General features: G+C 48.8%; 1 protein-coding gene across 3 annotated transcripts in view; it reads right to left on the reverse strand.

Annotated features, from left to right (window-relative positions):
* Positions 1-14,668, reverse strand: part of GREB1 (growth regulating estrogen receptor binding 1) — a 136,347-nt gene extending 121,679 nt beyond the window's left edge. For 2 of the 3 annotated variants that reach the window (XR_014842552.1, XM_085019963.1), the window contains exon 1: positions 14,441-14,622. The gene's annotated coding sequence lies outside the window, so the exon portion shown is untranslated. Of the gene's footprint in view, positions 1-14,440 lie in introns of all 3 variants that reach the window. The other variant, XM_021087828.2, reaches the window with a different exon arrangement.
* Positions 14,669-15,584: the final 916 nt, after the last annotated feature.

Consider the following 15,584-nt stretch of genomic DNA (forward strand, 5'->3'; position numbering starts at 1 on the left):
CCTGAGCCCCGCATCGCAGCCAAGTCACATCACAGACGAAAAGGTGGAGTAAAACGGCATCACATGGGCATCACGTGGGACATTTCTTACATCACAGGCTAACACCGAACCCCAACCAGTCTGCCAGGACACTCCCAACTTTCTTGGTTGTTTCTTAACCGAAAGCTGCCCCAGGAACATGCACCAGGGACCTACGCACCATCCCGTTCTCAGCCTTTCTCCACAGAGATGCTCAGCAATCTGATCAGGATTCCTTCTCGGCTGGACAGATGTCAAGTACCCACTATTGGCTCAGCAACACTGAGTCTCAGGGGTTCCCTCTTTGGAAGCAACTGTCCCCTTTTAACTAATAGAGTAGCAATCTGTTATTTGAATGATACTTTTACAAAGTTACTATAAGCAAAGCAGGTAATTTTATACAAAGTTTAGCGGGCTCCAGTAAGATCCAGTCACTAACCAGAAATGGCAACAATACCATGTTATTTTTTTTTTTTTTTTGTCTTTTTGCTATTTCTTTGGGCCGCTCCCGCGGCACATGGAGGTTCCCAGGCTAGGGGTCCAATCGGAGCTGTAGCCACCGGCCTACGCCAGAGCCACAGCAACGTGGGATCCAAGCCGCGTCTGCAACCTACACCACAGCTCTCGGCAACGCTGGATCCTTAACCCACTGAGCAAGGGCAGGGACCGAACCTGCAACCTCATGGTTCCTAGTCGGATTCGTTAACCACTGCGCCACGACGGGAACTCCCCATGTTATTTTTTTTAGACAATACTAAAATGTAAAGAAATCACATAAAAGGGATATCTGATACACTACTCTGCAGATATCGATGCTCGTGTAGTAGAATATTTACGGTAACGACATGGTTAAAAAAAATCCTAGCACAGCTAGCATTACATACAGGAAGGCTGTGTATACAGGATGGTAGCATTTTTGGTTCATTTTCTATTAGATATGGACATAAAAAAGATGAGAAGAACTTGGTTATTTCTAGGTGGAGGAGTTTTAGTTTTTTGGTTTGTATTTTTCCGTGTTTTTTAAGTTTTCTGCAATGAAGACATATAACATTTGACATTTGAAAAAAAAAAATCCATTTTTTTTTTTTCCCTTTTATGGCTGCACCTGCACCTGCAGCATTTGGAAGTTCCCGAGCTAGGGTTGAGCTGCAGCCGCGGCCTACACCATCACCCCAGATCCTTAACCCACGGAGCAAGACCAAGGATGGAACTCACATCCTCACGGAGAGAATGTCAGGCCCTTAACTGGCTGAGTCACAATGGGAACTCCAAAAAATGCTTTTTAATCTTTTAATCAGGAAAGTAAATAAATAAATCTTCCCCAGAACAAAACAGAGTGATGGATATGCACAGCTCATGCAAATATCATTGACCCGCTTTTGCCAGGAATGAAGAGTGTGATAGAACCCAGGGGCTCTGCTCTTCTGGGCTCCCTTTGGGGAGACCCCCTTCTGCAGGTGGGGCAAAGGATGGGGCCAGATCACAGTGTTTAGACGTGTCTTTGATGTCCTCAGCCGGGAGCCTGGACAGCTGAGCAGGGGACACAAAAGATCATTCTGGCAGCACTGGCCCCCGGCCGGCCTTGGTGCTCCCACTTTCGGGGCAGCTGTGACCCCCTTTGGGGACCTCACACACACAGCCTCATCTGCACTGCAGTCAGTGGGCTCCCAACCTCTCTCCAGATTCAGCCAATGAGAGAACAATTTCCTTTTTCCTGCCCCCCCCCCACGGCCCCGGACCCCCAAACCAGCTTTGCATTTTCCTTGCCCAGCTGCTGAAAGACATGAGCAGAAAACACACCACACACACACACACACACACAGAAAAATAATCTTCCTTCCAAATTAATAATTACAGGGATTATCTCAGGCTACAGAGATTACAGGTACATTTTATTGAATCACGCTCTCAACTTTTTCTCCTATGAACACGTTTGTGTGGCATAGAACATTTTAAAATAATCAAAATCATTTTGTTGAATCACGCTCTCAACTTTTGCTCCTATGAACATGTGTGTGTGGCTGCCAGAGGCCCGCTCCGGCGACCAAGGAGCGTCCGCTTTTTCCCGATCGGAGAGGGATGCGGCGTCGGCGAATGTGCAATGACGGAGACGGCCTCTTTGTCCCTTCTTTCAGGGCGCTGGACTGCTCAGATTTTATTGGCAACAGTGGTTGATTCTATGGACAGCTTTTTGCTGCAGATTACATCACAGTGTTAAAAGTACAGTGGTCAACTGTTACATGGTACAGCAGCCACACATCATGTTTTAAGATCTTTGTTTTAACTAAACTTAGTGGTACAACTTAGGGGCAATCCGGTACCATACATCATGGAAAGGAGGGGACAGCACAAATCATCCCACGGCCAGCCAGTCTCCACAAGTTGAAGAGGTCACAGACACGAGAATTTGGCCTTCACAAATCTTGTTTTTAGACTGGTGCTTATCCTTAAAACGTTATGGCAGGGAGACAGTGTAAGAAAATATAAACCAACTTAACTAGCTATCACGTAAAAGCTTCTATAACTCAGAGCTAGGTGTCTTTTGGTCAAGAATAATATATGTCTAACTTCTAGGACCCTCATTAAAATCCTAACTCTAAAGTTTACTGTATAACTAATTAATAGATAAACACTATGTTTTGATTAAGTTGGATTTAAATAGGGGAAAGTCCTTCAGGATGAAATTCTTATTATATTATTGTTGTAATTTTGTTAAATCACAAATCACCACAGGACAATAAGAATGGGAAATAAGAATAATAAGTAAATGATCAGGAAAGACTGAGGAAAACTGAATAACAAATAAAACAGCAGGAAAGACTAGGTCACCCGAGAAACAGTCCATGTTCTCCAGGGCAAACATGGAAATTGCTTTCCCAGGAAAGCCTTAATTCTTCCCCATCAACATCCAAGTGAGAGCTGTGTACCTGGGGCCTGCCCTCGGCTTGTACCAGAGGCCCACCTTCGGCATGCACCGTTCAGGTGAGCTTTTTTCCTGACCAAAAGCCCACCTTCGGCTTGTACCGTTCGGGTGGGCTCCCTTTCTTGGTTAAGAACATGCCTTCAGGTTTTTCTGCCATCCGGCAAGGTCCTTTTTTGAGTCCCTGCATTTTCTCGGCTCCCCGCATGTGGCATAGAACATTTTAAACTAATCAAAATCCTTTTTCAAATGTCAACCCACACTTTCCGAGTTGCACTGGAGGGCTCCGGGTCCCCGACCCCAGTTTGGAAGCAGCCAGCCAGCCGCTGGAGGTCACAGTGGGGAAAAGGGAGGGGGGAGCCTGAGAGGAGCTGGCAGCTGACATGCCCAGGATGGGGCAGGGCTGCAGCTGACGGAAGGGACCAAGTGGGAAGCTAACCCGGTCTTGCCCATGCCGCCCACAAGGTCGACTCCACCGCAGGTCAGCGTGCCCCAGGTTGGCCCAGAACACGCAGTGTCATCACCCCTGCCTGGAAGAGGGAGACTGCCCAGCTCTACAGCAGCAGCAAAACTCCAGAGCAACTCAGCCTTCCACCCAGAGTCCTCTTGCCCTGACTCTCCCTCCCCCAACTGGCATCAAATCCTGACGCCCCCGCCACGTCCCTAAGCGGAACTGCTGACCCATCTCCTGACTGTAATTAGCTATGCAAGCATCTCAAATTTACTGTACAAACTGCAGGCCCTTAGGAGTTTCCACTGTGGTGCAGCGGGTTAAGGATCTAGCATTGTCACTGCAATGGCTTGGGTCACTGCTGTGGCGAGGGTTTGATCCCTGGCCCAGGAACGTTCATATGCAAAAACAAAAAGAAAAATAAAATAAAACAGAAAACTGTGGGCACTTATGTAGCCTGGCATATTTGCCTTGATAATAAAAAGCACCAATTCTTAAAATCTTAGAAGAAATCAGGGCAAAAGCAATTCAGTGAAGACAGACAGCCTTTTCAACAAAAGGTGCCAGAACATCTGGATACCCACAGGCAAAGACATGAACCTTAACCTAAACCTTTATACCTTATATAAAAATCACCTCAAAATGCGTCACAGACTGACATGGAAAACAAAACTAGAAAACCTCTAGAAAACAACAGCTGAACTCTTCATGATCTATGGCTAAGCAAAAAGGTTTTAGGCTTGACACCAAAGGCACAATCGCAAAATGATAAGCTGATACGCTGTACCTCATCAGAATTTAAGTTTTGCTCTGCAAAAGACCCTGCTAGGAAAACTAAAAGACAAGCTGCAGAACGGAAGAAAATAGTTGCAAGCTTCGTATCCAACAAAAGACTCACACTTGTAATATTTTTCAACTCCCAAATTAAACAGTTTAAAAAATCCAATGAGAAAACGGGCAGAAGATACAAAGAGACACTTTACCGAAGGATAAAGAAGTGCATAAACCACAAAAAGATGTTCAGCTTCATTAGCCAAGAGGAAAATACAAATTAAACCCACCATAAGATTTCACTGCACACTCACCAGAATGTCTTAAAAAAAAAAGAGTGACAGGAGTTCCCATCGTGGCTCAGTGGTTAACGAAACTGACTAGTATCCATGAGGACGGGGGTTCGATCCCTGGCCTCACTCAGTGGGTTAAGGATCTGGCATTGCTGTGGCTGTGGTGTAGGCCGGCAGCAGCAGCTCCAATTCAACCCCTAGCCTGGGAACCTTCACATGCTGCGGGTGCAGCCCTAAAAAAAAAGACAAAAGACAAAAAAAAAAAAAAAGAAAAAAGAAAAGAGTGAAAAAGTGACAATACCAAATGTGAAGAATGCAGAGAAACTGGATCTTCGTGCTTTGCTAGTGGGGATGGAAAATGATAGCACAGACACTCTGCAACACTGTTTTGCGAGTTCTTATACAATTGAACATGCCACTACCAGAAGACCCAGCCACTGCACTCTTGGGTGTTTATGCCACAAAAATTAAAAGTTATTAAACAAAAACCTGTGCACCAATGTCAAGACCAGCTTTATTTATAAGAGCCAGAACCCAGAAACAATTTGGATATTCTTCAACAGGCTAATGGTTACGATGTGGCCAATACAACCAATAAGAAGGAATGATTTTTTTTTTTTTTTTTGGTCTTTTTAGGGCCACACCCGCAGCATATGGAGGTTCTCAGGCTAGGGGTCTAATCAGAGCTGTAGCTGCCAGCCTACGCCAGAGCCACAGCAACACCAGATCTGAGCCAAGTCTGCGACCTACACCTGAGGGTGATAGTATCATAACAATAATAACGGTAACAGTAACAGTAATGAAAAGGAGAAGGACGTGTCAGAGGAAGAGGGGAAGGAGTAATAGTGGTGGCGGGAAGGAGTAATAGTGGTGGCGGCAGCAGCAGGCGGAGGGGGGAGGAGGGGGAGGAAGAAGGAGGGGAGGTGAAGAAGGAGGAGGGGGAGGAGGGAGGGGGGAGGAGGGAGGGGGGAGGAGGGAGTTCGGGCTCTTTCTACATCTAAGATGATGTTCTAACTCTTAACATGCAACACACTGAATTCTTGCCACCCCTCTCCTTGTATAAAAAACTACAAGGTGTTTGTTATCATTGACCCCATTTTACGGATGAAAAAACAGACCTAGAGAAGATCAAGTCCCTCGGCCAAGTGTCATTCACATGTGACCCTGGGTCTACAGGACCCCAGACAACCAGCCTTTAACCACACTCCCGTGAGCGTAACCACTCCAATCAGCCACCGTGTCAGCAGACGGAGGGTTAGCATCGTCTAAGGCAAGCTGCGCCGCGTCGGGAATGGACTCGGATTTCTAGACCAAAGATCCCTTCCAGCGACCTCTGGCCGGGGCAGAGCCAGAGCAGCTTCCCAGAGCAGCGTTCCTCACCCTGCACCACGCCAAAGACCCAAAGACGCGCTTGGAGGGCTTCAGATTCATCGAAGATTCTAATGCATATATATGGTCTGCAAGAAGTTACATGGGACCCAAGAAGTTACATTTCTAACGCATTCCCAGGCGATGCTAAGGCGGTTAGTCCCTGGATCAAACTAGCTGATCCAGAAAATACCGGACAATGCTAAAGTCTCCGGAGTTTGGGATGAGAAGTCAGGGAAAATGGTTTTAGTGTTGGGGGCACCTCAGACCACACCTCCCACAGCAGTGTGGGATCCGAGCCACATCCACGACCTACACCACAGCTCCCAGCAACACCAGATCCTTAACCCACTGAGAGAGGCCAGGGATGGAACCCGCATCCTCCTAGATACCAGTTGGGTTCATAACCCACTGAGCCACAACGGGAACTCCTGGAATGATGGATTTTAAAGAGCAAGGAAGCCCTAGTAAATCCAGGGTCCAGAGGGGTTTCCAGGCATATTATTCCTAAACGGATCACATGCACGTCTAACAGAAGAACATCAGGCAAAGAAGGGAGCAGAGGCACAGGGAAGGAACAGAATCCTTAGTCAAGACTGAAGCAGAGACCCTGAGCCGGGATCCTTCGTAAAGGGTGGTCTCTGTGTGTGCCTTCAACACCCAAATAAGTACATTTAAGAACCGTGTGAATAATGGTCATAGTGTGACCAGGGATTCATCTGATGGCTCAAATCCAGGAGTGCTTGCTCTCTGGAGGACTTAGCAATTTTTGACGATTTAATTGTATTGGAATTCAGTGGACTTACGATACTGTATTAGTTTCAGGTGTACAGCAAAGTGAATTCGTCACACATACGCCTATGTCCATTCTTTTTTCCCATACAGCTTATTACAAGCTCTTGAGTAGACGGTCCTGTGCGGTGCAGTAGGTTCTCATTAATCATCTCTTTTATACAGGACTTAGCAATTTTTATGTGCTGTGTCCCATCCAAACTGTCCACCAAGAACCCACAAACACCCACAGGGAAGTACCGTGTCCTGCACTGCCTCAGGCTGCACAGGGGCGTACACCCCCAGTCTCCATGCCAGACACAGAAAAGCTCACTGATGACAACGGGGTCGCCTGGGTGGCCTCCAACCTTACTCACTATAGCGGAAGAGTCTGGGTCCTCCCTGAAGCCCCCCACACCAGTCCCGGGAGCCCCCTGTGTGATCTTGCAAACAAGCCTAGAACTGCAGACTCTGAAACTGAGTGTGCTCACCTAAGCAGGCACCCTTTGGAGTGTGCCATAGACTAAAGACTTGTGTCCCCTCAAAATTCATATGTTGCAGCCCTAATTCCCAGTGTGGCTGTAGTTGAAGACAAAGCCTCAAAGGAGGTGATTGAGGCTAAGTGAGGTCAGAAAGGGGGGGGGCTGATCAATAGCGTTAGTGTCCTTATCAGAAGAGACAGCAAAGAGAGCTCCCCCCCTCCTTACCCCTTCCCTCTTTCTCTCCTCCCATCCTGCTGGGGGAGGAGGGGAGGAGTGGCCATGAGAAGACACCTACAAGCCGGGAAGAGCTCTCACCAGAAACCAAATCAGCCAGACCCTTGATCTTGAATTTCTAGCCTCCAGAATTGTGAGAAATAAATTTCTGTTGTTTAAGCTACTCAGTCTATGGTATTTTGTTATGACAGCTCACACACAGAGCAGGGCGAGAAGGCAATATTGGATCTTTACTCTTACGTATTCTTTACTTTAAAAATCATACGTCCTTTAAGCTCTGGTGATGATGGACTGAGCCTGGCTCCCCGGACCCCCCGGTGCATGTGTCACACACGGCGGGAGAGGCATCATGAGGAAACTGCACCCTACAGCTCAGAGGGGTTGGCTGAATGCCCGCACCTGTCCACCTGTCTCCGTGGATTACAACATATGACAGTCTACACGTGGCCAGGCTATGATCTTAGCTAACAGAATCTGTGCCTTATTTTCTAGAAAATGAAAATCACAGTACGGAAGTTCACAGCCAGTCCCGCCACTCGAATGTAAACTCCATGAGGGCAGGAATTGCTTATTCTGTTCACGGATGTATCCACAGCATTTCGACTAGTACTTGGCATGCAGTGCATCCTCAATAAATATTTATGTATTAAACAACGGAATTTTGTTGCTAAAACACGTGTTACCTTTACAGACCATCACGTCTGCAGGTTTTTAAATTTTGGAAACAACTTTCTAACCTTGTTCTTAATTCTTACAAATGAAGATACCGGTGAGTCTTTAATTCCCTCCATTAAAAGACAAAATTTCAAAACTTACCAATTAGTTCACATCAGAGAACAGTACAGAGGACAGAAAAACAGAATACTTTTTTTTTTTTGTCTTTTTTTTTGCCATTTCTTGGGCCGCTCCCACAGCATATGGAGGTTCCCAGGCTAGGGGTCCAATCGGAGCTACAGCTGCCAGCCTACACCACAGCCACAGCAACGCGGGACCTGAGCCGTGTCTGCAACCCACACCCCAGCTCACGGCAACGCTGGATCCTCAACCCACCGAGCAAGGCCAGGGACCGAACCCGCAACCTCATGGTTCCTAGTCGGATTCGTTAACCACTGCGCCACCATGGGAACTCCAGAACAGAATACTTTTTATGTGGTAGATACCCAAGGATTGCAGTGCCTATAATAATAATTTATTCTCATTCTCATGATTATTATTCAGCTAACCCGTGTGCCTAAAAGCACTGGAATGAGAGGTGATTCTCAACCAATGAGATGCTCACAGGCATGAGGTCCTTGTTTTACTCCCATCCTACCTTCCATTCTTCTCCCCAGAGTCCAAGACATTGCTAAACACATAACAGACACTTACATGTGACAAATATGAAACAAACTGACCTTCTGGCTCAAACTCTCCTATGCTGGAGTCAAGACCTCAAAATAGAACCCTTCACGGTTCTCTAATTGTTTCCACCAGTTTTAGGCTTGTCTCTGCCCGGAGTTCAGCAAGTTCCCTAAAGAACAAAAGTGCATTCATGCCTCAAATATTTACTGAGCCCAGGCGACGGATCAGCCTTTGTGCCGATGGCTGGGGCACCACGGCGAGCAAGGGGACCTGATCCTTCAGAGGACTGGCCACAGGCGACAGGGGAGATAAGACAGCAAACAGGCAGGTCACTCCCAATGTGGTGTGTCCTGTGAAACAGTTCTCAGCCTTGGCTTTTTTGTTTTTGTCTTTAAATGAAAATTGCCAACAGTTTTATGCCAAAATTTCTCAGTTCAGATTTTCTCTAATCAATCTCTCCCGAATCTTTCTGAGTCAAGAACTGAAGCTATGACTCAGAGTTCCTGATCCACAGAAGCTCCCACAGCCCCGCACCATTGGTGTCATTCTGCACGGAGGGGAGACGCTGAGACTGCACTGATTTGCCACACTCAATGAGGGGTAAATGCACAATTTCCACCAGGGTTTTGCTTCTGTGGTTGTTTTGTTTTGTTAAAAGCTTATAGATCTCTTGGCTACCTTCACAAATTCGTGGTTCTCAAGGCTGGCTGTTCAGTAGACTCACCTAGAGGGTGTTCGCCAGCCACCTGTCCCCCTTCCCAGAGCCTCTGCGTAGGGGGAGATGCGGGACCTGAGAATCTGCATTTTGTACCAGTTCCCTGGGGACGTCAAAGCTGCCGGTCCAGCAACTACTGTTTGATGACCCCCACATTCACCTGGAAGGCAGACCTGAGCTCGAAGAAAGTAACTGGAAAGGAAATTTATGGATGAACCAGGCTAAGCCCCTCGGGGGACAGGCAGGTGAGCCAGAGAGCCAACTCTCTCAAGGTCAAAGCCAAACAAGTTACACAAGCGCCGGCCCAGCTCCCTCGCCCGTCTGTTACACAGCCTCCCAGCAGCACTTCCTGCCCCCAAACACACCCTTCTCAGTGGATTCAGAGGCAAACTCACCATCACAAACACAGGGGCATGAAATGCCGTCATATTTTGGATTTAATTCAGGGTAATCCCGGAGGGTTGCAGTGTGAGGACAGAGGAGATGGAAGAAACAAAATTGACACAGTGTTCACAATTGTGACACTGGATGAGATGACGCAGAAGTTCATTACGTGATCTTTTGACTTCTGCAGATGTTTGAAGTTTTCCACAATAAAAAGGTCATGGGGGAGTTCCCTTGTGGCACAGCCGGTTAAGGATCCAGCGTTGTCACAGCAGTGGCTCAAGTTGCTGCTGTGGCGTGGGTTCGATCCCAGGCCAGGGAACTTCCATATGCATGGCCAAAAAAAAAAGGGGTCCTGGGAGTCAGCTGGATCAAGCTCTGTCATGGCACATCTCTGAGAAGACTTGGGTTCCCACACAGACCCTGGGAGAAAACTCTCCCAAAAGAATATTTTGACCACCCGTGCCATGCCAAGCCTTGGTTGGCCACTAGAGGGAGTCACAAAAAACGAAGACACATTGCTTTCCCCAAGAAGCCCATAATGTGGGGAGGTAAACAAAATGCAAATTATTTGTGTTTTAGGGACAGAGATACTTGGCATGAGATAATTAGGAGTGAGCTAAGAGACGGAGAGAACCGAGGTAAGACTGCATAGTTTCCCAATGTATATTCTTGAAGTTAAATTTTTTTTTTGCTTTTTTTTTTTTTGGATTTTTGGGCTGCACCCACAGTATCAGGAGGTTCCCAGGTTAGGGGTTGAACTGGAGCTGCAGCCGCCAGCCTACACCACAGCCACGCAGGATCCAAGCTGCGTCTGCCACCTACACCACAGCTTACGGCAACGCCGGATCCTTAACCCACTGAGCGAGGCCAGGGATCAAACTCGCAACCTCATGGTTCCTAGTCGGATTTGTTACCACTGCGCCACGACAGGAACTCCTTGCCATTTTCTAACAGCAGTGAAGTTTCAGAAATGTGTATTACCGTCATTCAGTGACGTGTTATCAAAATGCAAAGAACATCAAAAGCACAAATAAGAGGAAAAGCCCGACTCTTTCAGAGAAAGAGTTAAATTGTAATTTATCCACAAAATAGAATATGAAGTTGTAATTTAAAATATCAATGAAACAACGAGAAGTATATTCATAATGTAACTTTTATATGAGAAAGACACAAAATAACATAGATATTATAGCTATAATATATATTATAGATACTATGTATAATACATATTATAGATAATTATACACATATGCCAATGTTTAGAAGCATATAGAATTTAACTGGGTTTTTAGCCATGCCCATAGCATGCAGAAGTTCCTGGGCCAGGGATCAAACTCGGGCCATAGCAGGAACCCAAGCCACAGCAGTGACAATGCCAAGTCCTTAACTTCTAGACCACCAGGGAACTCCCAGAATTTAGTTTCACTACCAGAAAAAATACACCAAAGTATTAACAGCAATTATATCCGGATCACAGATTTCCAGTTTTCCCTTTTTAAAAAACTCTTCTATATGTTTTTAAGTTTTATGTCACAAATACAACTTTTACAATAGTCTTCGCCATCCTGTTGGGGCTTTTTAAGGGGCATTTAGCTTTAAAGGACTGCAATGTATCTACACATCCAGAGACTGAACCAAAAAGACAAGCGTGCCCATGAAGCAGTGTGTGACCTGCGAAAATGACCTGACTGCAAACTTTTGAAGAGATTCGGATTCGTGGCGCCTTTGGAATGGCCAGGCCAGGGCTCCATGAGCGGCCCTCCGCCGGCCCTAATGGTCAGTTACCCCCACAAAGGCCCTCCGAACCCCTGACACAGGCTGGAGAGGGAATGTGGATTCTTAAAAGCACGCTCCCTTCACCCACACAACGCCTGAAGGGGCCACGCCACAGCCTTTGCCTAAGTGTCCTGGTCGCTCTCAGGTTCTGATGACTAGGCTTTGGCCATGGCACAGGGTGCAGGGCACCTGCCTCTCTCTCTAAGTTAGTCGATCTTCTTCTCATTCTGAATGTTTTAACCCTTTATTAGCTCTCCTTTGACACTGCCTGTGAACACTGTAGGATCTCTAAATAATTCAAAAGTTCACCCCACAAACGGGACACCCTTTTCTTAAAATGGAGGGTTCTCATGTCAAATAAAACGGTAGTGACAGGATAAACATCTACTCGAACCTCAGAGTTGGGTCAATCACTTGCTGAATGAAAGAGGGACCAACGTTGCGCTAAGCAGAGAAAGCTCTAGACAGGCTCTAGATTATAAACTCTCCTATTTCAAATGACAAAAACATAGATACTAAAGTGTGGCTTCAAATTACCCATCCAGTAAAAGATTACAGGTATTGGTGTAACTATTTCACTAGTTAAAAATGCTGTAAACCACGAATAAGCCATTTAAACCATCTGCTATGACAAAAAAGGCCAGGATGGAGTCAGTTTCAATCTGAACGTACTTCTCACCCTTTAAAGAATATCGGTTCCAAAAAAAAAATCAGTTCGAAAAGCTATATGCACCCCAGTGTTCACAGCAGCATTTTGTACAATAGCCAACACATGGAAGGAACTCAGGTGTCCATCAACAGATGAAAGGATAAAGAAGATGTGAGATATATATATGTATATGTATAATGGAGTACTACTCAGCCATAAAAAAGAATGAAATTTTGCCATTTGCAGTAACAGGGATGGACTTAGAGGATATTACGCTAAGTGAAATAAGTCAGATAGAGAAAGGCAAATACTGTATTATATCCACATGTGGAATCTAAAAAATGCAATGAACTAGTGAATATAACAAAGAAGAAGCAGACTCTCAAATATAGAGAACAAACCAGTGGTTAGCAGAGGGGAGAGTGATGGTGGAGGGGCCTTATGGGGGAGGGATTAAGAGGTACAAACCACCAGGTGTGAAATACGCTACAAGGATACATGGTACAACCCAGGGAATATAGCCACTATTTTAAAAGAACCACAAATGGAGTGTAACCTTTAAGAATTGTGAATCACTATATTAAACACCTGTAATATATAATATTGTGCCTCAACTACAGTTCAATTTAAACTATTAAAAAAATGAATATATTTGTTCCAGAACGAGCAGCAAACCACCTCATCCACTGCTATGCGGGATGGAAAATGTCACAGATCACAACATAAACTTTTTTATTTTTATTTTTTTGGCTTTTTAGGGCCGCACTCGCGGCATATGGAGGTTCCCAGGCTAGGGGTAGAACAGGAGCTGCAGCTGCCGGCCTATGCCAGAGCCACAGCAATGCCAGATCCAAGCCACGTCTGTGACCTACACCACAGCTCACAGCAACGCCGGATCCTTAACCCACTGAGCGAGGCCAGGGATCCCAACATGAACCCTCCTGGTTCGTTTCCACTGCACCGCAGTGGGAAAGCCCACAAACTTTAAATGGACCAGATTGCAGTATGAAAAGATTTGTAGAAATATCTCCTCACTTGAGTTTCACCTGTTTCACATCTTAAATTTGGTTCTTGGGTCCTAGAAACAAACTTTTCTGAGCAAATCCACAACCAGTGCTCTAGGAGCAATGGACTGGTTAGCAGGAATTCCTCACCTCTGCCCAGAGACACAAGACATTCTAAGAGGTAAGAGTCTAACTGGCCTTTAAACCTTCCACTAATGTTTTTCCTACAAAGTGCTGCAAACCAGGTGACATTAACACAACATTTATATAAGAGGAAGTTCAGAACCTCCCAGACCTCACGGTGTTCATCGCAGAAATTAAAACGTTCTCACTAGGAATAAAAGCTTTTATCAAGTTAAATTTAAGCTTTGTTTCTTTGCGATACCAAAAAAATAAATAAATAACCCCAAATCTTTCAAGTCCTAAGTTACACCTCTAGAATAAAAAGTTTATTAAAGAAAAACTTGAGTATACAAATTAAGTAGTTCCTCTTTCTGGCTGGTCTTCATGACCAGGAATCAAAAGAGGCTTGACAGCGAAATGGCCCAGCATCCTTCGTGAATGGCGATGGTCCTGGCCTCCCCCGGGCCTGGCGCGCGGGCGGCGACACACACACACACACACACACGCACGCACGCACACGCACACACACCTTCTTGGACCGCAGGGAAGCAGTCTTTGTTCCCAAGATTCCAAACGGATCCAGCTACTAAGCCCCCGCCTGCCCTGAACCAGCCTTGCCGAGGGTCGGAGCCCCTCAAAGACCGTCCCGGGGCGGTTCTGGAAAGAAGCCCCATTTCCCCGTGTCCCAAGTGTTGGAGATGGCTCCAGCCTCTCCAAACACACAGACGTGGACAGGCACGCACGCGTGCGCACCCTCAAAACAGTGATTCTCACCATCATTGCCATTTTTATTCGCTCCCACCTACGGGGCGCTCACCATGCGCCAAGCGCTCCGCGCGCGCTCTAGGTCTCCTTAACTCCAACGCTGACGATCCCGCTGGCACACTCACACACGCGCACACTCACACACGCACACGGGGCAGCAGCACCCAGATCCCCGCGAGCCCTCGAGGCCGAACCCCGACACTTCCGCAGGCTCCGGGAGAGTCTGGGCGGAAAAGTGCGCGCGTCCTCCCGCGCGCTCCTCCGGCTGCGCCCCGCGCGGCGCCGCGACCGGTCCCCCCACCTCGGCCCCGCTCGGCGCCCTCCGCCCGCTCCGCCGACCCGGCCCCGCGGCCAGTGCGCGGCCGCTCTTACCGCCGCCCTTTGTCCTCGCGCCGCCGCGGCCCGGCTCCGGTGCGCCCGCCGCCGTCGGAGGGCCGGCCCCGCCGCCCGCGCGGTCACTCCCCCGGCTGCAGGGCTCGGACGGCCGGGGAGCGCGCGGCAAAGCCCGGATCCGCGGAGCCCGGCCCGCTCCGGGGACTGACCCCTGACCCCGGCCGCCCCCGGAGTCCGCTTCTCCGGGTCTTCCGGCCGACCGCGGAGGAGGGCCGGCGGTGGGCTCTCGGCCTCCCCGGGGACCCGGCCGGGGAAGGGTCGCGGCGAGGGCGGCGCCGGGGCCGGATCCGGCGGCGTCGGGCGAGGGGAGGAGATTCGAGGGCGGGAGCCGAGCCCCGCGCCTGCCCGCCGCCCGCCTGGTCTCGCGCCCCAGTTTTATCCCAGCCGCCGGGGCCCGGGGCCCGGTCCCCTCGCCCCTGCCCCCGAGCGCGCTCTTCCGGCCACAGCCCAGCCTCCCCACCTGAAGGCTCGCCGCCTGCGCGCGGGGAATGTCGCTTTCCACTCGGATCTCCCCGAGGGATTCCTGCCCCCGCGGTCCCCGTCCCGTCCCCCAGGCACAACCTCTCCACCTTCCCACGGGGCCACCCTGGGAGCCCTTTCGGCCACCAGAGGCTGAGCCGGGGAGGGAGTCTGGGCAGAAGTTGGAAGAACCTTTGGAGAACAGTGGTCATTTGGTCGCTTGGGACCCAGGCGTCCAAAGGCGACAAGGCAGATCTGCGAGGCAGCAGGAGCGGAGCCCAGGCTTCCCAACGGCTCCACTCCAAGGGCCCCGGGGTGCCCACCCCGGCGGACCCGGCTGAGCCCTGCGGAGGGGCGCGAAGGCGGGGCGCCCGCAGGACCCGGCTCCCCTTGTCCTTCTCCCGCCTCCAGCGGACCCGCTCCAGCAGCGGGGGTCAGCGGGAACCCCAACGGGCGGCTCGGCCAGCGGCCCACCAGGGGGCCTGACGGAGACCAGCGGAGGAGAAAGAAGATTCTGGAACGGTGGGCACCAGCAGGCAGAATCCAGCCAACATTCCCTGGCCTGTGCGGGTCAGAGGAGCAAGCGAAGGAAAGAAGGAACCAACGAACCTCAAAGAATTCTCTGCCGGTGGCTGGTGCGGAGGCCGCCTGAGTTATAAGCACA

The sequence above is a fragment of the Sus scrofa genome, chromosome 3 (genome assembly GCF_054392235.1).
Source record: "Sus scrofa isolate SSC_HxYL_T2T_F1_AM1 chromosome 3, Sscrofa_HxYL_maternal_Yorkshire_Landrace_v2.0, whole genome shotgun sequence".
NCBI lineage: Eukaryota > Metazoa > Chordata > Mammalia > Artiodactyla > Suidae > Sus > Sus scrofa.